Here is a 26687-nt window from a genome sequence, read left to right as displayed (position 1 = left end):
AGACAAAGTTGGCAAAACCCTCCATGACATTGAGGCTAATGGCATGTTCAAAGATGACACGCCACTGGCTGAGCAAGTGAAAACAGAGATAGATAAATGGGACTATCTTAAACTAAGAAGCTTCTGTACCTCCAAAGAAACAGTGACCAAAATACAAAGACAGTCTACAGAATGGGAAAGAATATTCGCCGAATACACATCTGACAAGGGGTTGATATCAAGGATATACAAAATACTGGTTGAACTCCACAAGAAGAAAACATCCAACCCCATCCAAAAATGGGGCAATGAAATGAACAGAAACTTTCTCAAAGAAGAAATCCGAATGGCAAAAAAGCACATGAGAAAATGCTCTACATCATTAATCATCAGGGAGATGCAGATCAAAACCACAATGAGATACCATCTCACACCTCAGAGACTGGCCCACATTCAAAAGAACAAAAGCAACCGTTGCTGGCGCGGATGTGGTGAGAATGGGACACTCCTTCACTGTTGGTGGAAATGTCCACTGGTTCAGCCCTTTTGGAAAACAGTATGGACGTTCCTCAAAAAATTAGAAATCGAGCTCCCATTTGACCCAGCGATACCACTCCTGGGAATTTATCCCAGAGAGGCAAAAATGTGTAGCCGAAGTGACATCTGCACTTGTTTGTTCATTGCAGCACTCTTTACAGTAGCCAGAAACTGGAAGAGACCTGAGTGCCCAAGAACAGATGACTGGTTAAAGAAACGTTGGTACATCTACACAATGGAGTACTATGTAGCTCTTAGAAAAGATGAAGTCATGAACTTTACATACAAGTGGTACAATATGGAAAGTATCATGCTAAGTGAAATGAGTCAAAAAGAGAGGGATAGACATAGAAAGATTGCATTCATCTGGGGGATATAAAGTAACAAAATATGAGATTAATACCCAAGAATAGCTGAGATCAGCACCAGGAGAATTACTCCATAACTTAGAGGCCAGCCGGGTATTCTAGGGGAAAGGACAATTCAGATAGAAAGGGCAACACCAAGTGGAGGGTGTTTGGAGGATCCTCCCAGGAGGGGAGATGCAGGTTGAAAGTAGACTGGACTGAACATGTTCACCACTCAATGCCTCTTTTGCTGATCACAACACCCAAAAGGAGAGAGAGAACAAGGGGGAATGCCCTGCCACAGTGGCAGGGGGGGATGGGGGGATGGGGGGGGAGGGATATTATCCTGGTGGTGGAAAATGGACACTGGTGGAGGGATGGGTATTTGATCGTGGTATGACCGAGATCCAAGCACAAAAATTTGTAAATCTACAACTGTACCTCATGGTGTTTCACTAATAAAAAAAAAAAAAAAGAATTGCTCAAAAAAAGAAGACGATGGTAAAAGGAACAAACATCTAGTTATAAAGTAAATTGGCATTCAAAACTTCTATTTATGAAGTGAATATACATTGGCGGTATGTATGTTAAAGTGTATATGGCTAATTATACTCTATTTCATATTTGAAAGTTGCTAAGAGATCTTAAAAAGATATTAATGCAAGATAAATTAAAAGTGTGCATGGTAAATGACATTAACTGAATCTGTAATGATCTTTTTAGAATATCTGCATATATGTGTGTGTAATGATAAAGTTAATATCATTTATGCCCCCAAATATTTATAACTTTAAAAATTGTCTCAGAATGAGAAATTTATTTAAAAGAAGATAAATTATTGGTCAAGAGTTGGCAACCTACAAATCCACCCCCACCCCCACCCACCCAATCCCATAAGTATTTCATAAGCAGTGGAACATTCCAACCAGTGTCCCGTAACATTTTATAGGGAAGACAAGTCATGAATTCCCAAGATGTTAGGGCACTAGGTAATGGTATTGAGATTCAGAGACCCAATACTGGCCTCTGGAAGCCTAGTTCACATCAGCTGGGACTATGTCAGATTTTTAAAGGTTTGAAGATACTCTTCCTCTGTATTTATTCCTTCTTTCCTACCGACACTATGATCTGCCTTGGTTGCCATGGATGGTGTTGATTCTAGGAAGCATGTCTATGGAATTCTCTCACCTCACGATATTATGGACCATAGCTGTGAACTCTGGGACCATGCCCAGTCTGTTGATGCTCTGAATCACGCTGTTCCTGGAGAGTGAAACAGCATGATAGTGCCGATCAAGAGCCTCAAACAGTCAATACTTGCAGATTGCAGTAGGAGACAGACAGTTTAGTTATGTTAGTATTCTTTAGTCATCAAAACACGAGTTTATGCTGTTAGAAACAAATAACAGACCACTGGAGTTTTTGCTGTTCTGAAGGAAAGAGAGCACATCTTTGGGATGCTTAGTTTCATAAAGAAGAATTTGCAGGATTGAATTAACTTTAATGGAAGCCAGACTTGAGAACACTCTAGCCGAAATACAAAAGCTGGAGGCCATTAATAAGAACCTGAAATCTGAAAATTTTTACTTAAGAAAGGAGACTTTAACAAGGACTAAAAGAAGAGTAATCTAATGTTTAGAACAGGGAAGTGATAACAAATGTAACAAAGATTCTGTTTTTAAATGGCAAGTGCATCAAGACACTTATATTTTCAAGTAGATCCAACTAAACCACCGCCATTATACTTATTATACAAGAAAAATGAAGCCCACTTTCAAACATTAAAGAAATGACTGAATGAAAATTTCAATCCTGAGGAAAGCAGGGAAACTGCTTTGAAAGGCTGAAAATAAAGAATAAGTAAATATAAACAAAAATGCAGTTCTATAAAATCATTAATAGGGCTCGTGGAGATTATAAGTCATAAAACTTCTGGGTGAGCATTTGCTAAGCACGAATGTATTCTAATCTTAGAGAACATAAATATATTGTGAAAATTTGAAATCTTACAAAATGAATACATCAGAAAATAGACCTCTTAGAGTAGACTGTTTAGAAGAAACAATTGATGTGACGGCATTAACAAAAATCTTTATGGTAGATTGATTCATTTATGCCTCTCGGAGAGCCCAGGGAGCTACTGAGAGTATCCCACAGGCATGGGCAGAGCCTGGCAAGCTCCCCATGGCGTATTTGATATGCCAAATACAGTAACAACAATAGGTCTCATTCTCCTGACCCTGAAAGAGCCTCCAATCGTTGGGAAAAGAGGAGTAAGAGGAGGCTGCTAAAATCTCTGACCTGGGAGGAATAGAGACATTACTGGGGCCCGCTTGAGTAATTTGAAGATCAATAGGATGACAGTGGTACAGTCATATAGTGATGGTAGATTGAACAATGCTCCTCATCTCCCAAGTTGTTCATCTTTTAGTTTTCAAGAACTGACATGACAAAGTAGACTAGGTTTAAGTAAGGAAAGCATTTTGAGATAGGGAGAATATCTTGGATTATCTCGGTGAGCCCAGTCTAATCACCAGGGTCCTCTTTTTTTTAAAATTTTTGTTAGTGAAACACCATGAGGTACAGTTGTAGACTTACAAATTTTTGTGCTTGGATTTCAATTATACAGTGATCATAACCCATCCCTCCACCAGTGCCCATTTTCCACCACCACGGGTCCCAGTATTCCTCCCACCCCCCATCGACCCCATCCCACCCTGCCTCTGTGGCAGGGCATTCCCCCTTGTTCTCTATCTCTTCTTCTGGGTCCTGTGTTTTGCTAAGGAGGCATTGAGTGGCAATCATGTTTGGTCTATAGTCTATTTTCAGCATGATTTTCCCATCTTGGAGGATCCTCCCAACACCCTTTATTTGGTGGTCCCTTCTCTATCTGAGCTCCCTTTTCCCCTAGCATGTGTGGCTGGCCTCCAAGCCATGGAGAAAACCTCCTTCACCAGGGTCCTTATAAGAAAGAGGCATTAGGGTCAGTTAGAAAACAAAGTGATCTGTTATAAACAGAAGTCACAGTAATGAGGCTATGAGTCAAAGATTATAGGCACCTCCAGAAGCTGTCAAAGACAAGGAAGGGGTTGTGCTCAACGCCTCTAAAAGAAACAAAATTCCCTGAACGCTCTGATTTTAACCCAGTGAAACTGTTTTTGCATTTCTAAGGGCCACGTTGTCAGAAAATAAATGTGTATAGATTTAAGACATTGTTTATGGTAAAGGATTATTTGGGAGCCAAACTAAAGTTTATTTGTTTGTTCATAAGTAGTCAAAGTGTTAAGGAAATATTTTGAAAAGTATCTTTCACTTCCTGATGTTTTAAAAAGAGACATTTGCAGAGGACCTAGACAACTGCCAATCAGAGCAAGGGTTCAATGACTGATATTGACACGATGCAAACCCTCTAATCTGACAGGGCAGTTTGGGCCTTCACTGCTTTCTCCTATCAGTCATACATTATAGAAGACAACCTACAGAAAATCTCACAAGCAAAAAAGGTCATACAATGTTACTCAATTCAGTCTCCTCATCATTCAACCTGCAACATAGAAGTGTTTCAGCTTCTGGGTGATTCAACTATCTGATAAATTTATTTCTGAAGTCTCAGAACCACTGTAAGGCACATTCCTCTTGCTTAACTAAAGTTGTGATTTTTTTTTCTCTTTTTAAATTTTTGTTACTAAAGCATAAATAGTGATCCAAATAAAAGTTGGATAGAATGATATCTTAATTCTCCATAACTACACGTTTCTAAAGGTGAATCCTTTAAGTTGTATTCACTGTATTTTTAGGCAGTATTTCTGGTTTTGTTTTTTTCTTTTTTCTTTTGCCAACAAGTTAGCTACATAATGCAGAAAATCTTTTTTGACCTGATAGAATCATTTTGAACTTTTTTCTATTTCGGTATTCTTAACATACAATAATCCAAATAGAAGTATTATAGATTATAATTACTTGTATGGTATTTTATAAATTTATGTTATACTCTTGATAATCTTATTTTACTTGAGTTTAAGGTAGGCAGTGTAATTTTAGTATTTTCGTTGTTGCTATTTAGCAAGACTGTCGCTGACTCAGAAAAATGTAACATTTTTGTCTTTCTTCCAAAGTTTCGATTTTTTTTCTTATTTAAACTGTTATGATTAAGTGTAAAGTATGAAAAACCCATCATACTCAGGATGATATTAGAAACTAATTTCATGAGTAAATTGCTTTATTTTCTCTTGCTTCTAGAATCTATGGCAAGAGTTCTACAGAAATGTCCTCACATTACAGACATTCAACATTCCAAGTTCATTTATGTATACTAAGGGCGGAATTTATACTAGTTAGGAAAACAGCTTCAGGTAACTAAATGTTAGAATCCTGGCAGAGAGCACAATGGGAGGAGTGCATGTTTTGCACGCAAGAGGCTCAGATTTTAACCCTACCACTGCATGACCCCCCAAGCACCACAGAGCACAACCCAAAAATACAAAGCTGGGAGTAGGGTGTGGCCAAATAAGTGTCCCACAAACCTCCTTCCACCCCGCTCCACACAGAGACACATGAAGTAAAGTTTAGTTGAAAGGAAGTACTGTCTCAAGGGTTATGTTGGACTTAGTGTAAAGTCACCTCTCTGCTCACTGCACACTTCATGACCTTGAGTGCACTGAACGCTGTCAACTCTCCAGAACTCTTCTCATACCTAACAGGCTCCGGACACCTAGGTGTCCAGTTGCAGTAAGTCTTGTAGTAAATAGTGCTTTAAGGGCAATCCCTTCCTTGTCTTTCAACTTCAAGTTGAAGCTCAAGTATCTTAGTACCTCTGTTTGCTCAGTCAGCTGCTTCTTTACTCCTAAGAAGCTTTCTGTTTGTCTTTTACATCATGTTTTTTTTAATTATTGAATCACCATGAGATACACAATTACAAAATTGTTCATAATTAAGTTTCAGTCATACATGTTCCAACACCCATCTCTTCACATTGCACATTTTCTGCCATCCATGTCTCCATTTTTCCTCTCCTGCCCCACCCTGTAATGTCCCTTGTCCCTGCAACCTACCTCTATGCCAGAAACTTTCCTTCCTCTCTTTCCCTTTCTCTTTCCCTTTCTCTTTCTCTTTCTCTTTCTCTTTCTCTCCTCTTTCTCCCTCTCTTCACTCTCTCTCTGTCATCTTTCTTTTAGACACGGTGCTTTGCAATAACAACTGAAATTAGTATATCACTTTTCCTCCTTTCAGCACTCAGTTTTTGTCCAGAGTGATTTTTTCCACCTATCATGGTCATAGTGGTCCCTTCTCTGTCCAAAGTGCACTCCCCCTGCCCCTTTTGTGGCAAGTTGCCTACCATGGACCAGTTCTCCTGGCCCAAGTAAAGTGATATGCATGATATCCTTTCAGTTAAAATATTGCAAATCACATTGCTTAAAAGGAAAATAAGAAAGAGAGAGAGAGAGAAGGAACATGACTGTGGGGTTGGGTGGTGGAAGTGAGAGGAAAGAAAACTAGAGACATTAGTGGTGGTTGTGCACTCACTGGTGAAGGGATGGGTGTTGGAACATTGTGTGACTGAAACTCAATCAGGAATAATCAAAGGAGTAACTTTGAAACAATATATATTCATGATGATTCAATTAATATTTTCTAATTAATATTGTTTAATTAATATTAAATATTTGTTTTTTATAGTCTGCAGGGACCTCCCAAGTAGTGTTCGGGAAGCCAAGGGGCCACCCAAGTGGACAATTCAATTCTTGGGCCCAAGGATGTGGTGCTGCTCAAATCATATAGCTGGGTACCATTAGGAAGGACACATCTGATAATGCTTAGGGTTATGTGTTACCTAAAATCCAGGGCTGGAGTGATAGCACAGCAGTAGGGCGTTTGCCTTGCACGTGGTCAATTCTGCCGACCAGGATTTGATTCCTCTGACCCTCTCGGATAGCCTGACAAGCTACCGAGAGTATCTCACCTGCACAGCAAAACTTGGCAAGCTCCCCATGACATATTCGATATGCCAAACACAGACACAGTAACAACAAGTCTCACAATGGAGACATTACTGGGCCCTCTCAAGCAAATCAATGAGCAACAGGAGGACAGTGCTACAGTATATATATATATATATATATATATATATATATATATAGAGAGAGAGAGAGAGAGAGAGAGAGATAGATATATATATAGATATAGATGATAGATAGATATTTGGCTATCACATTGATAATGCATATTTTATAACTACATGGATGCTTATATCTTTTGGGGGGAGAGCGTTTGGGGGCCACACCCAGTGTGCAAAAACTTACACCTTGCTCTGCTCAATGAGCAATCCTGGAGGTGTTCTTGGGTCAATATATAGTACCAGGGATTAAACCTGCTTTTACCACATTCAAGACAAGTGCTTTACCCTTTCTACCGTATCTCCATGGACTTATTCTTAAATGTGCATTTTTGACCCATATCTCTATATAGTCAGGGCTTAGATCTATTTTTTTTCATTTATTATTTCCAGTATATTTTAGGGAAGAAGATAAAGTGTGTTTAGGTCATTTGCATAGGAAAGACCTTCCATGTCCATGGAAAGAGGCAGGTTTTGCTGCAGCAACAGCTGTCTAGAACAACCTTCAAAGCTCAGGGTGTGTAATAACAAGGCTTGGTAAATGCTGCCCATTTTCAGAACTAGCTCGCTCTATTCCACCAGGCTGGTGTGGAGCATGGTGACAGACACTGGTGCAGATCAGACCAGACCTTGCAGAGTGGCCCAGAAGCAAAGCCTCACGAGAGAGAGTATCTGTGCAAAGTTGGCAAGAACAGGACATCAGCCAAAACCAGGTGTTCAGCCTTGAGCCTCTGGTCACAGGAACCCAAGACACATAAACTGTCAAATATTCTTAGCAATATTCATCCTAACTGCAGCATCTAGCCTTGATTCGAATTAGACTGGGACAAAGCAGAGTTGGAGAAATGATAGGCTAATAATGATAAACTTTCTGTGATTGGACCATCCTTTTAAGATGAAACCCACTATGAAATATGCATCAATTTGGCAACAGTGCGCAGCCATCAACTGCTCCTGGAGGTTGTTTCTCCATGTGCCTGTCATCCTTCACCCCACATCTGTCTGAACCCGGTGCACAACGTGTCCAGGCACTGTTGGGGAAAAAACTGTTCCCCAACAGGCTGGGATCTCAAATATCCACTGTCAGGTCTGTTTCATATTCAGGCATGCAAGATGAAAGAATTCCATAGGTCACTCACCATGACTGTTCCTAAAGGTCAAAAGGCAGGCAGAATGCAGTGGACTGATATCCTCTCATATCTGCCCATTTTCTATGAGTCAAGATATGCTAGAAGGACCCTGTCAATTGTCCCGTGAAGTTTTGTGTGCTCACAACAGAAAACCTAAATGTAGATAACATTTTTCTCAGGTATCAGATACCAAAGTCCATTCCCTATCTTGTAGATTACTTTCCTTATTACTTGAGAGACAGTGAAGTCTAAATAGGTAATTTATGAGTAAACTTACATGACTAAATTTCCCCAAAGACCAATCATAACAATATGTCAGATGTTTCAAAGGCCTATTTCTGCCATTAGGAATTAATATGAAGGCTTTTTCATACTGACAACCCACCACTACAAACAAGTTTAATTAAAACTAACTCTTTATCAAAGAGGTAAGGGTTTTTTACTCTGAAATTTCTTTAAATTTGGGGGGGGGGGTTACCGACTGTGTGGTACAACAATTGCCCCTGGCTCTGTGCTGGGGGCTGTTCGCAGTGGTGCTCAGGAGTCCTGAGGTGCCAGGGATGGGATTCAGCTTTTCTACCTAGCAAAACAAGTCCTTAGTGCTCTGAGCTATCTCTCTCTGACCCTTCATTATCTGTTTTGACACATTCTCTATTATGTATCGTTTGAAACAAAAACTATGATACTCCACCACATACAAAATAATTTCTATAAGCACCCTAAAACTATTTTGAAGTAAAAGGCTTGGGGAGAAAGCTCAGTTGCCAGGGATCCATTAGATACCCTGGAACCTGAGTTTGATCCTGACACCGCATGTCCCTAAGAATCACAGGCTGTACCTCTTGTTGCCCCAAGCAGCATAGAGTTCTAGCAGGACTTCATCACATGACTGAACATTGAACAGGAATCTTGGTGGGCTTCCTATAGCCCAGAGAGTGACCATCCCCAGACCTCCTGAACACTGATTAAGAGACTCTTTCTCTCCACAAAAATGATTAAATTGTGTTTAATAAGGTTTTTTCAAACCAGAGCATTTCATCACCTCAGCAATCCTGGTTACATGTTTGACACCTCACGTGGTCCTTATAGCACTGACAGCAGTGATCCTGGTCACTGAGCAAGGAGTAAGGACTGAGCAGTACTGGGTATAGTCCAACCCATCACAAAATAAAATTAAGCATAAGTAAACAAAACTAAATCATTTCACTGTACACTTTTTCCTTGCCTTTCATACAAAATGATCTCTTTCCCTTTGCAAGGTATGATTAGTCAACCTTCTAGTTGACAACCAGCGCTTCATGAAATGGATGTATGATCGTTTCTTTAACCAGTTCCTTATTTTAGCTAATTTTTATTTTTCTCTTCTCAAAATATTATTGTGACTAAGATCTTTGTTTATCATCACGATTTCATGTAACATTTTTAAGGACCCTAGAAAAGGTGTCTTAAGTTGGAGATTTTATAAAAAATTCTTCATGTAATTTTTCAAAGTTTGACAAATTCTGACACAGAGCTTGTTCTACTGCTCCCTCCCATTATGAATAATTTGAATTAGTGTAATGCTGTCACCTAATTTTAATAGAAGCAAAGATATTTCATTGAACTCTGACATTTGAAGAAACTCATTAAAGAAACACATTTGGTCTGAGAGATAGTACAATGGGTAAGGTTCTTGCCTTGCATGCTGCTGACCTGGGCTCAAATCCTAGTATATCATATTTGTTCCCCCAAGCACTTCCAGGAGGAGTCTTCAAGAGCAGAGTCGGGAGTGTGGACCAAAACCTGAAAAATAAATCAAAATTAATAAAAAACAAATCAAAATTAAGAAGACACATCTGAGGGATGTTTAGAAAGATTGCTAGCCGGAAGAGGAGGTTTGCCATGTTAAGAAAGCAGAAAAACAATGTTTAGGGATCACAGTGAAGGGTGGTAAAATCAACTGCACCTCAGGTTCAGTGGGATCAGGGTCTTGCAGGTTGCTTAGGGCATCACATTTCACCTTCCTCTGTGCAGGGCCATGATCTATAACCCTGGCCTTTCAGTCCTTAGTCTGTATCAGCTGCTTCTCAACTAGGATGTTGTGCATGCCCTGTTCTTCAGGGCGCAGTGCAGGATCCTGGGGCCTCAGAGCCCTGGTAGAACCCAACACAGTCCTGGCCATTAGACGCTTTCCAGAAATTCCAGTTAATTCCAGTTTGATGAGCAAGTCCCATCCCATAGCTCCATCCTTTGTATTTTTGAGAGTTTCTGAAGAGAGCACCGCGGCATATGGAACATCTATGAGGACCGATGCCCATCACCTAACATGTGTACTTTGTTGGCAGGATTATAGAGGTTCCCGAAAACTGACTGGAAATTAGTCCCAGCTTTGGGTTACTTTTATGCAAATCCAAGAGGAGTCTCCAGTGCTCTCAGGGGTGGGTTTGAATAGGTAAGATGATAGCAAGAGGAGAATGCAGATGGTCAAGGTATGTGAGAAACAAGCTCCCGCCACTTTACTCAGTGCTGTTACTCAGCACTCTAAGGTAGGTTAGGAAAGCCTCTAGCAAAGCAAATGGGATTTGAACCTGTGCTCACCCTTCACCCAAGTCTCAGGCAGGGGAGTCAGAGATGGCAGCAGACCCTGGAGGAAAGGGTGAAATAGTCTTCCAGGAGCCCTGTGACTGTGGTTCAGCAAGCCTAAGGGCACCCGCTGGCCCCATTCTTCTCTTTGCTAGGAATTGATTCTTAGTTGGCCCTCTGGGTTAAGTGATGCTTATGGAGAACCACTGTTAGACTGAGACAAACTGAGAGTTGATCATTGTCCAGATAAATCTAAGCTAAGTTACCAGTCCTTGGAAGTTCCCCCTTCCTGACTCCTCCTATCTTCCTTGACAGCCACTTGTTTATTGGGAACACCCCCTAAGCCAAAGCACTGTGGCCAAGCCAGACCCAAGCAGACTCTTGGACCAACAGTAGCCTGGGGAATGCAACCATTTTGCCCTCCAATGCATTCATAATGATGAGCACAAAGAAATGAGACAAAGACATACCTCAAAACTTCAATTTTTAAGTGATTTCTTTATTGATTTAAATAAGAGCTTTCAAATAGTCACACACAAATCACACCCACCAACTGGCCCCCTGGCGCCGTGTAATCCCATCAACAGTCAAGACTCAGAGACTATAAAAACCAGCTCCCGGAACTTATTATGACATCTTATTATCTCATTCCTACTTTGGAAAAACTAGCAGGTTTCCGAATGTAGCCTTTCCACACGGCAGAGTCTGGCAAACTCCCTGTGGCGTACCCAATATGCCAAATACCAGTAACAATGATGGGTCTCATTCTCCTAAAGAGCCTTGAATATAATCTCAGGGCTAGGATCAAGGAGACATTACTGGGGCCTGCTCGAGGCAATCGACGATTTCAAATAGTATTTGAGTGCAATTATTCTTAGTGTGATGATTATAAATTTGATATATTTATATTTCACTTGTGATTCAGTTAAGTACATTTCACCTGCTTTGTTAGCATTTAATGTGTAATTTCTTAAATCTAGACAACCAAGAAAATATAAATCATTTTCGGACTTCATATTAACATTGTCTATCAGTACATGATAGCCACCTTGAATGTGTGTAATATGCCATGATTGAATTCAGGCTTGTGTGAAAATTCAGAGCCACACAGATTCAAATATTTTTCCCTCCTAAGAGTCAATTGACATAGTCTCACAAATAAACATAATAGCAAAGTGTAGTGTGCTAATTTGTAATACATAATGTAAAATATCTGTTATCTAAGTAAAATTTATTTAAATATATGCACTTAATTTTTGGCTAAAATATTTCACTGATTTTATAACAACTTCAGCAAAATGGTAAGAGTATATCTATTACTTAATCATGTCCCAAGAAAAAATATTTTATTCTTCCATTTCAATTTGTATCTCAGATACAGAAAAACAATTAACTAACATGTACTGACAGGTAAAATCCATAAAATAATATGGTAACATGCACATATCTATTTATAAATACACTCATATATAATAGTCCTTTCTTTTGCACATTATACCAGGTATTGGACATCTCTCAAAAATCATTAGCATCCAGTATCATTGTCAGCAAACTGAAGCCTTGTGGGCCAAGTCTGGATGAAGGTCTGTTTCGTATTGCCAAAAACTATTACACATTTACATTATAAAGATGATTAGTCTTTCCACAAGATTGGTTGCTTGAAGAGTTGATTGAGATCAGCCTCAATAATCAACTAAAGAACAAAGTGAATGGTTTCCAATTTGTGTGTGTGTGTGAATCCACAGATGTTATTAATAATGACCAGTTACTTCTGTGAGGAGAAATGTGAATTCTGAAGTAACTGAAGAATCATTGTCTATGTTTAGTCTGTTTGGAACAACTCTGTATGACAAAAGTGAAAGAAATTTAGAGAAGTGTGAGGGAAGAATGAGAACATGGCTTTCTCCAGAGAGTAATAAGTCCCATGTAATCTTTTAAGAGAGCTATTACCTTGCAATTCAAACATATAACAAGACACACATCAAGAGATAAGTCTTATAGAATATTCTCATGTTTTTTAAGGGATAAACATGTACAAGTGAGTCACATGCCTATAGATTAATATTAGTTTGGAGTAGTATACTTACATGTGAAAAGCTATGCTCAAAGGTATTAACTACCTTTATATTTATAAATTCATTAATCATATATTTATCAAATGCTTACTAAACATATTATACCTCACAAGATGCTTAATTCAGTCAAATAATAGTTGCTCAACCACCTCATTTTATTCAATAATGTATTTTCAAATATAATTGTATATTTGAAATATTTTGATATGGCTTTATTTTCCCCAAGATAAAAAACTATATTATAATAAATGTTATTAGATTTCTTCTCATTTTACTTTAGTCATTTTTCAAAATGAACATGCATAGTCAAATTTTATTCTAAAAACTAATTTCTGAACTCATCTTCGATGTAACTTGGATTTTGCTGGTATGTTTCTTACTCAGAGAAGATGAATATACTTAATATCATTTAAATTGCATCATATTTTATAAGCTCTCAAGGGATTCATTGTTACATGAACCAAACATTATCGCATAATTATTGCTTCAGATATTTCTAATTATGATGACTAATTAAATATATGTATAACACATTTATCACTGAAAAGAGTCAATGTTTTTATTGCTCTTCCCTCTTGAAAGTGCCTTATCCTGTGCAAAATAAGTTTTAAGAAACAAGTATAACAGTAATTGAGAACATGAGTTAGCTTTAATATTTCATAATGCAATTGAGATACGTGGTTCATTAAAGATATGCCAAAATATTCCCATCCTGATAATAAGTGTGACTTTCAGTTTTATTAACAGGGCAATGTATAAGGTTCCATAAAAGATCTTGGTCTATGTATGTACATATGTCATCTTTGTAGTGAAAGCTTTTCTTATTGATTTAGAATAGTGCCACTAAGGTATTCATATCTTCTAAACAATAAAATCAATCTCTTTTCATCACTGAAGCCACAAACCATAAACAGAGGCCTCAGCCTAAAATGGAATCAAAAATCTTAGTCATTTGACCACCTTGACCAAAAGAAAATTTCCTCATGTGTTATTTCAAACTATGGTCTTAAGTGACTTTTACACAGTCTGTAGCTACACAAACAAATAAATAAAAATGGGAAAAGAAAAACCTATTATTTACAGGGTTTGAGAAATAGGGGAATTTACATTTAGATTAGTCTAATGCTAGTTGTTCTTTAGTACAGCATTATATCAGAGTTTACTTAGTACATTTTTGTATTGGCATATATTTTTTATTTTAGAAATTACAGTGATGATAATTAATGTATTTCATACAGCTTCTTATTTGGCAATACTGTCTGGTTCCCCCCCCCCCCACTCCCTCTGCCATCACCCAACTCTATTATTTTGTTCTTTGCTATTTACTCAGCTTTGAGTTACATCGTGTGTGTGTGTGTGTGTGTGTGTGTGTGTGTGTGTGTGTGTGTGTGGTAACAGGGATTGAAGTCAGGTTCTCATAAACATGAAGCATGGTCTACCATTATATCCTTGACCCTTTCATCTTTAAAATATAAAGGTCCAATGACTACGTGGGGAGTAAATATGTTGTCTCCCATACACCATATAAAAAAGACACAAAGGCAGGATACACCTTGCATTCCCTTCAATACAAAGATGAGTTTAACATCCTTAGCAAATAGGGATGTGGTTTCCATAAATGATGACATTTTAATGTTCCTATAGCTATGTAGTATTTGAAAAGCAATACTTCCATTTTCTCCAAAATATTCCTGCAGAGGTGGAGCAGAAATTCCCTCTATTTTCAGTAAGGGAAAAGTTGAGACATTAATCTGATGCAGAACAAAGCCCTTTGTCAAGCTACCTTTTGTGTTTACAAAAACCTCAAAAACCTCTGAGTTTCTGTTTGAAATATTTGGACTATTCCAACTGCTTTTGAGTTTGTCTTTTTTCTAGTATAATTCTTGTTATGAATTTATATAAACCAGTACCTAATGCAACAACTTTGCTGCATATTGATGCCTACAGTTTAAAAATAATTTCCTATTGTTTCCAGACAATTGCCCACAAATAACAAGCCATTCTGGGAAAACAAAGGAAATTAGAGTAGCAACAGAAATATCAGAAATTCTTTAAACATGCCAATAGTTTTTTTTTGGTTGTATAGTCAAAGGTGCTTGAGTCATTGGCATATGAGATCAATATACCTGCATGTTAGTCTTAAGTTCTGATAGAAATGACTTGTGATTATGCTGCCATTCTTGACTATCATCAGGACATGACTGGTGTGCGGACACTAATGATGAAAATTTCTGCTTAGCTATGGCAGAAGTTAAGTCTTTCATAGTCTATAGAGGGATTATGTAACATAATTATAAGAGATAGAATTTAGAACCTCAAGAAATAAATGCTTACCTTTTATTGAAAAAATGGCAATAGTATTAGAAGCTTTCACAACATTTTTTTTAAAAATTTTGTTAACTGTCAAGGAAGTCCCTTCCCTCACCTTCTAACTTTTTCAAATTACAATTGCATTTTCTCTCTGTATGTTTCTTCTATCCATGTACAAGAGTGACAAGATGCAGCTTTCACTGAAAGTATAAAGCACACTGTTTTTAGCTTATTTACTATCTGCAAACAAGAAGTCGGTACCAGATTAAAACTTCTGTCGGGCTGCTTCTTATTTTAGTTGATTTGTTTGGTAATATAACCCCCTTGGAATTGCAGGATGCCACAATATTCCCAAAAGACCAGGCTGAAATAGTACTATCCTCTTCAAGCCACACAAAGAGAGGACATTTTTTAAAAATTTTTTATTAGTGAAACACCATGAGGTACAGTTGTAGACTTACAAATTTTTGTGCTCGGGTTTCAGTTATAAAATGATCCAGTACCCATCCCTCAACCAGTGCCCATTCTCTATCATTTACATTTTTTAAAAATTTTTGTTAGTGAAACACCATGAGGTACAGTTAATCATCAGGGAGATGCAGAAAGGATATTTTATATGTTGTGACAGGCAGCAGCTAGTCATAATCAAGTAGAACAGTTCCATTCGAGTGGATCAGGCCATAGGTGACATCATGACACAAAGATAGACTTCAATCTTTATAGCTCCTTCCTCCAAAGTGATTTTTATTAAACACTCCAAGCAAAACAAAATATTTATAAATTTGATTTTCCATTTGTTTGTTTTGGGGCACCACGTCTGGTGATGCTCAGGGGTTACTCCTGGCCCTACACTCAGAAATTACTCCTGGCAGGGGACCATATATGATGCCAGATGGAATCCAGGCCAACTATTTTCAAGGCTAATGCCCTAACCCCTTTATTATTACTATGACCCAAGATTTATAAAATTGAAATATAAAAATTAAAAAGAAAACAAAAGAAAATAAAAAAATTAGTTATAGTGCATGTTTTTATTATCAGTTGGTCTAACACCATTTAAGTAACAATGGAACTGGGGAGACTATTTGATTATAATGAACCTAGAAAAGGGCAAGGAAAAAATTGAAGACTTATACAGCATATTTATTCCAGGACCAGGACTATCAGTCTTACCTGGGATCTTGCAATAAATGTAAAATCAGTCCCCATCCCAAATATATTGAAACATAATATGAAAATTAACAAGATCCAGGTGTCATGGACTGATTGTGTTCTACGTGTGTGTGTGTGTGTGTGTGTGTGTGTGTGTGTTTTGGCTACATCCAGTGTTGTTTAGGGATTACTCATTGCTCAAGTTCAGGGGTGACTCCTGGCAAGGGAGTGTGTGAAGGGATCAAAACTTGGTCAGTCAAGTTAAAAGGCAAGAACCCCACTCACTGTACTATTGCTCAGGCCTGGTCCTCCTAAAAGTTATATTCCAAATGACAACCTTTGGTGTGCTAGTATAAGGAGGTGGAACTTTGGGACTTAATTAGGTCATAAGAAAGGAACTCTCATAAATTTGATTTGTGTCCATGTAAAAAGAGCTTACTGAACTCTTTTAAATAATTTTTGTTTAAATAAAATATTTTATTTTAAATAAAATTTAAAAAGGAGTTACAAGAGAATAAAAACATGTCTCCTGTCTATGGATTGGAATACATCCCTAATTAATAGTGTCAAAATGACAACTCTACTCAAAGCACTATATAGTGCTAACTCAATGCATTAGTTCTGAAAGTGACCAGCCACTTTTTAGAGACAGTTAAAATGCTATTAAAATTTTCATGGAATAATGCCTCACCCCAGAATAGTTAAAGAGATCTTAGGAAGAAAGAAAATTGGGTGGTTTTGTCTGCTCAACTTTAATAGTATAAAGCTATTAAAGTGTGGTACTTTAAGTGGGAAAAAGACAGAATCTCAGACTAATGGAATAGATTAGACAGTTCTGAGACTTGTCCTCTCATATATGGACATATTATTTTTTAAAAAAGGACCAAAGAGTTTGAAATAGAGCAAGGAACATCTCTTCAACAAATGGTGCTGGGGAAATTGGTCAGTTACATGTAAAAAAACCCAATAAACTTGAACTCCTGTTTCATAACATTCACAAAAGTAAATAAAGTCCTTAATCTACAAAGTGAATCCATAAATTACATTGGAGAAAACAGGCTGAACCCTTTGTGCATTGAACATAGAACACTGAACATTGAACATGTGCATTGAGGCATTTCCAATGATTGAATGCCGTTGGCCAAGAAAATGAAGGGAAAGATTAATAGCACTATATCATTAACAAGCTTGTGCACCACAAATATGCATATATATGCACACAAAATATGTAGCCATGTGTAAGAATTAACAACAAAAATTATAACAGATACTTCATCTTCAAAGTGACAACCTGAATTGGAATCTTGTGTGAACTTGATTTGCAATAATTTTAAATTGGATGGGTTGTGTATGATTGATATATGACATTTTCAATTTTATAAGAAAAAATAATTGAATTCTGTCTTTTCCTTTGCTCCACCAAAGCACCCACCCATATTGATACTATGTATATATATAGTTGGTTTAAAATATCTGTTCCATCTTAGTGGATAAAATGTAGAAAAATAGAATAATTTTCTACTCTTTACTCAAGTATAAAATCTAGGTATTACCCAGATATGTGATTATAATTAGTCAAAAGCATAGGTTTTTTGGTAATGATATTTCTAATGGATTCCTTCTACATGATTTACATCTTTGTTAATGCCAAAAGAGATGGTCTAAAGAAGAACCATTTTAGTTAAATTTTTATAATAGCCCCTGCTTCTTTGAAAAACTGGAATTACAACAACATAGATGGAAACTCAACAATAAAAACAAACATTGATATACAAGAGACTCTCAGCTGAATCATTTAGGCTAAAGAATTTGTGGAGAAAACAGGTAAACTGAAGGGTCTTTTAGTTTACAGTCATGCACAAAATAAATTAATGATATTAAAAGTATTTTCAGTTTTGTAAAACTGCATGAAAACCAACAATATTCTCTAAAGCAATTTATAGAATAATTTCTATCAAAATTTTAAAGCTATTTTTCAGTTAAACAGAACAAGTTTAACTGTCTACTCAGCTACTCTGAGTCACTCCACAGAGTTATCCGGGGACCATATATAAAACCAGGTTCAAACCAGGGTTGGTGGCAAGCAAGGTAAAAGCTTTAAACCCCTGAACTCTCTCCCACCCAGTTTGAGACTTCTTTTAGGGGCTAGGGGATGTTGATAACTCCTTAAGGTTGCTTGGGTCTACTCCTGCCTCAGAAGTCAGAAATCATTGTGGGGCTTACTCAGATGCAGTGCTGGAGATCAAACAAGAGTTGGACATCTGTAAGTCAAGGGCCTTAAACTCTGTGCTATTTCTTCAACCCCCAAGAGTTCTTTGACTTTTTACTTCTCCCTCAATCAGGCTCCTTTAATTTTCTTTCTTTTTTAGTATTTTTGAAACTAACTTTGGAGTGATCTATTTTTCCCTTTAATATAGAAAGTGCTGTATCTAAATAAAAATTAATTTATGTCTCTTCTGTGAATTGCTTCTATAATTCTTGGAAAGTGTCCTGTATTAGCTCCCTTGTTCTGTCAAACTTACAAAACACAGACCTTGCTTTCATTCTTTAAAATGCTTGATCATTGTATAATTGAAACCCAACACAAAAATTTGTAATTCTACAACTGTACCTCGTGGTGTTTCACTAATAAAAGTTCTTAAAAAATGCTCTTAGACCAGTTACCGACAGCAGCAGTTGCCTCCACTGGTAGACTCTTGTTCTTTATTATATTTATCACTTTGTAATACTCTGTGCCTACCACTATCTTCAAAAAGTAATGACACCTCAAAGAAACTATAATTATCAAAAGAAAAGGTGAAGTATATAAATATTTTGGAAGTAGAGTCTTTATTAATAAGAAACAAGGAAAAACTTAAAATACATTTCCCCATGTTTATAGAACTGATTTTAATGAATCTTAAGAATGAAACAAATTATTCAACTTGAATATTATCAGCATTATCATTTGTTAAAGTATCTATACTGTCAACCTCTAAATCAATTGTATGGAGACTTTTTCTTTTAATTGTTAATGTATTGACATAGAGTAGATAAAAACACAGATTTATGCACTTTTTTGTTAATTGGGAAGTTTTTTTTTTCCCTTCTCTGCAAGGACCTCTACATAAGCCATACTTGTAGAAGTTATCCAATCTGGAAATATTTCTATCCTATGAATATTCATGTATTTATAAACAACAGAATCATAGCGTGTACTTTGATTTTGAGCAGTAATTAATAGGACAGTATTAATATATGCCTTTTTCCCCAAAGATAATCCACTTATAACAAATTATAGAAATTGGTTTGTATATAGTTCAGTTCCCAAAATTTCCCTTGAACTTTCCCTTCCTTGTATATACTTCAAAACATTCAAAACAATAATCAAATTAAACTCTATCATTGTACAGGATTATAAAAATGTTATTGTGATGTGAACTGCTAGAAATACTCTCTTAGAAACTTTTCAATAAATTATTATTAACTATAATTAGGGCACTCCCATGACTTTCCTAGACACTTTATAGTGGAATCTTTAACACTTTTACCTTTACCCATAACAACCCCTTCCCACCCCTTCATCTGACAACCACTACCTGTTCTTTTACCTCTGAGCTTATTTTATTATGAGATTATATATTTTTTCTATCTTTGACTTATTTCATACAACATAATCCTCATAAAGTTTCCAAATAGTGCAGCATCCTTCTGATGTACTGAATAGTATATCATAAAAAATATATATATGTATTTAATGATGTGATATATAGTATATATAATGTGTATATATGTGCATGTGTATCATTAATTATCATTAATATAGAAAGACTGTATCTAAATAAAATTAATCAGCGGTTTGAGCAGTGGAAACTGCAGACTTATAGCCATCACTTTCAGAAGGAGCACATCTGTCCTCACTGGAGAGCTCCCAAATAGGTCCAGAAGGTACCTGTGCATTTTCAGATCAACTTAAAACCTTAGTGCAATAACTAAATATGGAATAAGCCTAGGTGTCCAATGATGGACAAATGGAATATGAAGACATGATATATGCAAACAATGGAGTACTGTGCAATTTGCTGCAATGTAGTTAGAATTGGAAGATATCATGTTGAGTGAAATAAGTAAAAAAAATAAAGACAAACACAAGATGGTATCAATTACCTGCGGTATATAGAATACTGGATGAGGAAAATGTACTAGAGTAAAGAGGAGATCTTAGATCACCCTTCACTCCAATATTGAGAGAGTAGAAGGACAGGAGGGAAGAATTCAAGCAGGAGAAGAGAATGGAAAATAATGGGAAAACAAGTACTGGGGCATCAGTTATAACAGGATATGAGTGAGTGGTATAATCACATGTCCAAAACACATTCAACAGTACTAAAAACATGATATCTAAGCGGCAACCACTGAAGCTTTGCGATGTGCCTGTCAAATCGACAGTAGGGGATGGGGTGGGATGGTGAGGGAATCTGGGAACACTGGTGGAGGGCACTTGACACTGGTGGTGAAATTGGTGTTGAAATATTATATGCCTAAAATGATCAATAACTTTATAAATCACAGTTCCTTCTTTTAAAAATATTAATTAAATAAAAGAAGAAAATTAAGGACAAGTGGTGCAGCCATATACTCACTCTGATGTTCCTCCTGTTTATGGCATAAAAAAGAGCAGTACCCTGCTCTTCTTGTTCAATGCTGCGGGATCTCTGCAGAAGTAGGCGTCACATGGAAGGTCACATGATGATACCACACATGCACAGCATCTCCAGGTCAGTATCCAGGATATTAGAACTGTTGAGGGTGTTTCCTTGTTCTTACATAAACTCACAAGTTCTCTAAGACTCAGAGGAGAGTCTGCCATGACACAGAGCAGTGTCACTGGGGAGGAGGGGAAAACATTGGTATCCTTCCGGAGGGGATAGTGATCAGCTTTGGGCTTAGTTGTCAGAGATAGTCTCAACTTCTACAAAATTGCTTGGATTTACTTACCAAAGTTTCCAGGAGTAATGGGAATGGCGCTGGCAGCATTTTCAAATTTCAATAAATTCACTGGCAGAAAATTCCTACAGGATATCACACTGACAGCAGGTGAATTTTTAAAGGTGCCAATGGCATAAGCAACCAGCAAAAGGTTCTCTTGAGTTTTATGATGTAGATAGCATCACTACTCCTTCTGTTAATGTATTGTTCCAATTAGAAATGCGAATTAGTACTGCTTAAGCTGGCTCTCCCCTTGAAGATCTTACTCTTTATGTGGGGTCTGGACACTGTTGGAAGCTTCCCATTAAGTAAGATAAGAATTCAGAACTTTTCTATGTAAACCACTCTCAGGGGAGTACAGAAAGGATTTTTTTTAAAGATATGCTTGACTTCAATTTTTATGAAGAAACATGCACAAAGGCAGAAATACACCTGCTTAAAAATCCACTTGTCGTGGTACAACATGAAAAGTATCATGCTAAGCAAAATGAGTCAGAAAGAGAGGGATAGACATAGAAAGACTGCATTCATCTGGGGGATAGAAAGTAACAAAATATGAGATTAATACCCAAGAATAACTGAGATCAGCACCAGGAGGATTACTCCATAGCTTAGTGGCCAGTCGGGCATTCTAGAGGAAAGGGCAGCTCAGATAGAGAAGGGAACACCAAATAAAGGGTGTTTGGAGGATCCTCCCAGGAGGGGAGATGCATGTTGAAAGTAGACTATGGACTGAACATGTTTGCCACTCACTGCCTCTTTTGCAGACCACAACACCCAAAAGGAGAGAGAGAACACAGGGGATTGCCCTGCCACAGAGGCAGTGGGGATGGGGGGATGGGGGTGGGGGGGATATTATCCATGGTGGTGGAAAATGGGCACTGGTGGAGAGATGGGTATCTGGTCATTGTATAATCAAACCCAAGCACAAAAAATTGTAAATCTACAACTGTACCTCATGGTGTTTCACTAATAAAAAAAAATTTTTTAAAAATCCACTTGTCTATGATAATCTCTCTCATTTAAGAGCTGAAAGGGCAGTTGGGACCACATCCTCAAGTGCTCAGGACTTACTCCTGGTTCTATGTTCAAGAATCACTCCTGGCAGGCTCTGGGGGCCAGATGAGTCTCAGGGATAGAACCTGGGTTGGACACATGCAAGGCAAGTGCCCTACCCGCTATAATATCAGTCTTGCACCATATGGCAATCTCTTTTATTTAAAACATGCCTTTTGATTTTGCACAGTGTAAATTTGTCCAAAGAGACCTTTGACTCTTATCCACTTATTTAGAAATTGCTTGATCTGGAAGTAAGATATGACTCTCTAACTTCCTGAATTGAATTGTGTTGTGTTCAGATGTGTCCTATTTAAAAATCAATAAAATGGCAAAAGAAACATCCGGCATTCATTTTCCTCACACAATGAGTGACATGAGAAAAGGCATAGTTTATTGATAGGATTTGAGTGTTTGGCAGCACAACAATCACTGGTTATTCACACTGCTACAGAAAGGGAAGATATGCACTATCAGAAGGAAAAAAAAGAAAATCAGAAAGTAAGAATGCATGGGTTTACTAATTAGTTAAATATACTGTAACAGCTCATTGGGCAATTTTGTAATCAGATGAGCCCAAGGGATGAATATGATCAAGTTTATAACAGTTCATTTTCTTGAATGCAGCTGTATATAATGCCTCAGGAGATTCTAGAAGCAATAAAACTACGGAGACTCATTTGATTAATAACATATCAAGTTCCTAATATCCACAAACAGAAATGGACTTTATTATGCCTTAAAGGGTATCTATAGATGCTATGGAGCCCCTTCTGGAGAGGAAGTGAAGTAGCTGGAAACCTGGAAAGGAGCATCTTAATTGTGCTATCTTCTTGAATATCTTTTAAAAGTTGTGTTTTTCCCCCCATTGTATCTAAGTTCATAAGGTTAACCTATTCTCTGATTGCCATAATTGTTATTTCTCCCCCAGTGATTTTATAGCCAACAAGGGAACATTAGCACCCACTAATTTCTTGTGGAAAATAATCTATTTAAAGATACTTGATTCAGTTGAATCTTTTTCTTTAATGCTTTACTTCATTGTTTTATTATGGAGAAACCTTCACCAAGGCAGAACTGGAGCTCTGAGAGAATTCACTTGCTTCCCTATTTGTTCTTTCCTGGAAAAATTAAGCCTCTTCTGATAGCATCCCAGATGAGTACTAGTGAAGCAATTATGACTAAAAGCATGATGGGAATTCAGAGAACTACAGGATGTCTTCAAATAGCACAGTCTTGTTAAGGGTCTAACCCCACACTTAGTACAAGACTTCTTTCATAACATTGCCTCTCTCTCAGCAATTACTGGGTTATTGGATACATTTATTTACACAACTCTTTGTTGGCTAAACATCATCTGATTTTGCTATTTAAAAAAACCTAATATATTTTTGTCAAACACAGAAATAGCTGACATTGTTTTATAATATCTTTTCTTAGTATTAAAGGAAAGTTTGTAAGAATGGGGTGAACAAATGAAGCGATTAATATAATTTTGCTCATTAGTAATGACATATACAATAAATAAAAAATTTCTTCTCTTCTACCCTTTCCACCTGAATCCAAACATTTAGGCAGTGAGAGAAAAGAAAAAAATCTTTCTTAAAATGTTAAATAAGAAACCTGTTGTAATTTCAATGTAAATATGTTATTTTGGGGGAAAGGGCTCAAAATTGGTGCTAGGGAGATCCGGTGACCCGATTAATGATTCTAAGTCAACTGGAACAGTTTTTCAATGCAAGGGGCTAGGGATACAGTGCTAATTGAGATCTCAATTCCGGAGATTATCTGGCCCACTACCTAGAGGTGCCCAGAGATAAAACCCGGTTTGGGACCATGCTAAACTTATACCCAAACTACTGCTCTACCTCAGACCCCTATAAATATATGCTAAATTAAACTAATCTTTGTTCCTTTTAATATTTTTGAAAAGTAGGGAATAAATTATATCTAAAATAAAGTAAAATTTAAAAAATTAAATGTTAATATGTTCTTCAGCAAACACAAGTCATTGAAACCTAGGTAATTTTGTTTTACTGTTTCTGTTAAACATGAGGATAATAACAGTTTATAAATATAAGATTTATAGTACAATAAACCATTGTTCTAGACCTCAAGAATGTTTTGTGAAATGACAACTAAAGCACAAAACATTGATTTGTTGCCAATGGTAGCTAAGACCTAATTAATGTTTCCTTATAAAGCAAATATTTATGCAAGAAAATCAAGTCTATGTAACATGACAGAAGTAATATAATGCAATTTGAGGAGAAAGGAAACTGTAATATAATAAAGCTACACATGTCTTATTACCACAACTCTAATTCAGAACAATGTTGAGTTATTAGGAATACATTGTTCACCTACAAAATGCCCTTTGTTGAACTCTCATCTATTGCTGGTGGGAATGTTGTCTGGTGGAAAACAGTATGGAGAGTCCACAATAAACTTAGAAGTGAGCTGCTATATGACCCAGCTGCTACATGAACCAATTATACTTTGGGCATCTACCCCCAGGACATTAAAGCACTCATTCAAAGAGACATATGCACATTATTACCCATTGCTGCACTCAGTACAAAAGCTAAGAGATGGAGTCAAACTAGGTGTACAATGACAGAACAATGGATTAGGAAGAAGTGCTGCTACATATACACGATTGAAATATTAGGAAGCTGCAAGGAATGATGAAATCATGCGATTTTCAGTAAGCTGGTTGGAACTGAAAGCTACCATGTTGAATGAAGTAAACCAGAAGAAGAAAGACAAATACAGGATGGTCTCACTTGTCTGTAGTATATAAAATAACTGGAGAGGAAATATATTGTAGTAAAGGCAGAATGTCTAGATCACTCTTAACTCCAGAGTTTAGGAGGGAGGACAGAGGAGGGGAAAAAAATTAAGGAGGGAAGAAAGAAGATGATAAAGGGAAGTAATGGGGTAACTGGGATCTGAGTTTCACTTACACTGGTGTGTAGGAGAGTTATATAGCCATATATCCAAAATACATGCTTAATAATAATACTTAAAGCATAAGACCTAAGCTGCAATCACCAAACTTTTTTAATGTCCCTGCCAAAGTGGCAGGCAGAGCTTTGTGGCAGGAGTGTAAGTGTGGAATAGAATATGGCAATACTGGTAGAGGAAGGTTCACACTGGCGGGGTTAAGCTTTTATATGCTGAAAACCCAACTATCAATACCTTTGTAAATAATGTTATTTAACTAAATAAAAATCAATACAATTTTCCGCCCCTCTCGGAGAGCCCGGCAAGCTACGGAGAGTATTCGATATGCCAGACACAGTAACAACAAAGTCTCCAATGGAGACGTTACTGGACCCGCTCGAGCAAATCGATGATCAACGGGAGGGCCTTTACTTTACTTTACTTACAATTTTTAAATAGGGTTGGAGCCATAGCACAGCGGGTAGGACATTTGCCTTGTACACAGCCAACCTGGGTTCAATTCCTCCGTCTCTCTTGGAGAGCCTGGCAAACTACCAAGAGTATCCTGCCCACATGGCAGAGCCTGGCAAACTCCCTGTGGCATATTCGACATGCCAAAAACAGTAACAAGTCTCACAATGGAGATATTACTGGTGCCTGCTCAAGCAAATCCATGAACAATGGGAGGACAGTGATACAGTGCTACAATTTTTAAATGTTCTTTGAGTAAAATCACATATAAACTCTGTCTTGGAAATGATTAAATGTGCACAAAATAATAATACAATGCTTGCTTCATTTAATGAATCAAGTGAAGAGGTAAATTCTATCAGTATTTAGAGGAATAAATTATAGAGAGAGAGACTAAAGATTTTACATATAGATATATAGATATGTATGGGTTATATATGGGGATTAAAGGATTAAATGGAAAAATAGCAGATGCACAGTACAAATTGACTTTTCAGAGAGTAAAGAAAATAGATTTTTCAGGGGTAGAATGATAGCACAGTGGGTAGGGTATTTGCCTTGCACTTGGCCAATCGGGGTTCTATTCCCAGCATCCCATATGTGCTGAGCACCACCAGGAGTAATTCCAGAGTGCATGAGCCAAGAGTAACCCCTGTGCATCGCTGAGTGTGACCTCCTCTCCCCCAAAAAGCAAAATAAATAAGTAAATAAATAAGAAAGTAGATTTTAAATGAAGAACACAGTATAAAGAACTGATAAGTAGACAGGAATGCATAGGAATTATCAAAGATTGGGAGCTAATCACAGGCTACCAGATATGACTGGGGAAAAAAAGGAGAGTCTGGTTCTCTGTCACTTAGAGTTCCTCCTCTCTCTCTCTCTCTCTCTCTCTCTCTCTCTCTCTCTCTCTCTCTCTTCTCTCTCTCTCTCTCTCTCCCCTCTCCCTCTCTCCCCTCCCCTCCTCTATCCTCCCTTCCTCTCTCCTACTCTCCTCTCTTGTTTTCCTTTTATTTGGAATTATTCCATATAAGATTGTCCAAAC

At 37.3% G+C, this 26687-nt stretch overlaps 1 pseudogene; it reads left to right on the top strand.

The window, feature by feature from the left end:
* Positions 1 to 14796: 14796 nt before the first annotated feature.
* On the top strand, positions 14797 to 14959 carry LOC130043230 (uncharacterized; annotated as a pseudogene).
* Positions 14960 to 26687: the final 11728 nt, after the last annotated feature.

This window comes from Sorex fumeus, unplaced genomic scaffold, assembly GCF_029834395.1.
Source record: "Sorex fumeus unplaced genomic scaffold, SorFum_2.1 ptg000115l, whole genome shotgun sequence".
NCBI classification, from domain to species: Eukaryota; Metazoa; Chordata; class Mammalia; order Eulipotyphla; family Soricidae; genus Sorex; species Sorex fumeus.
The sequence above is the reverse complement of the archived record's forward strand: the minus strand, read 5'-3'. Positions and strand labels throughout refer to the sequence as shown.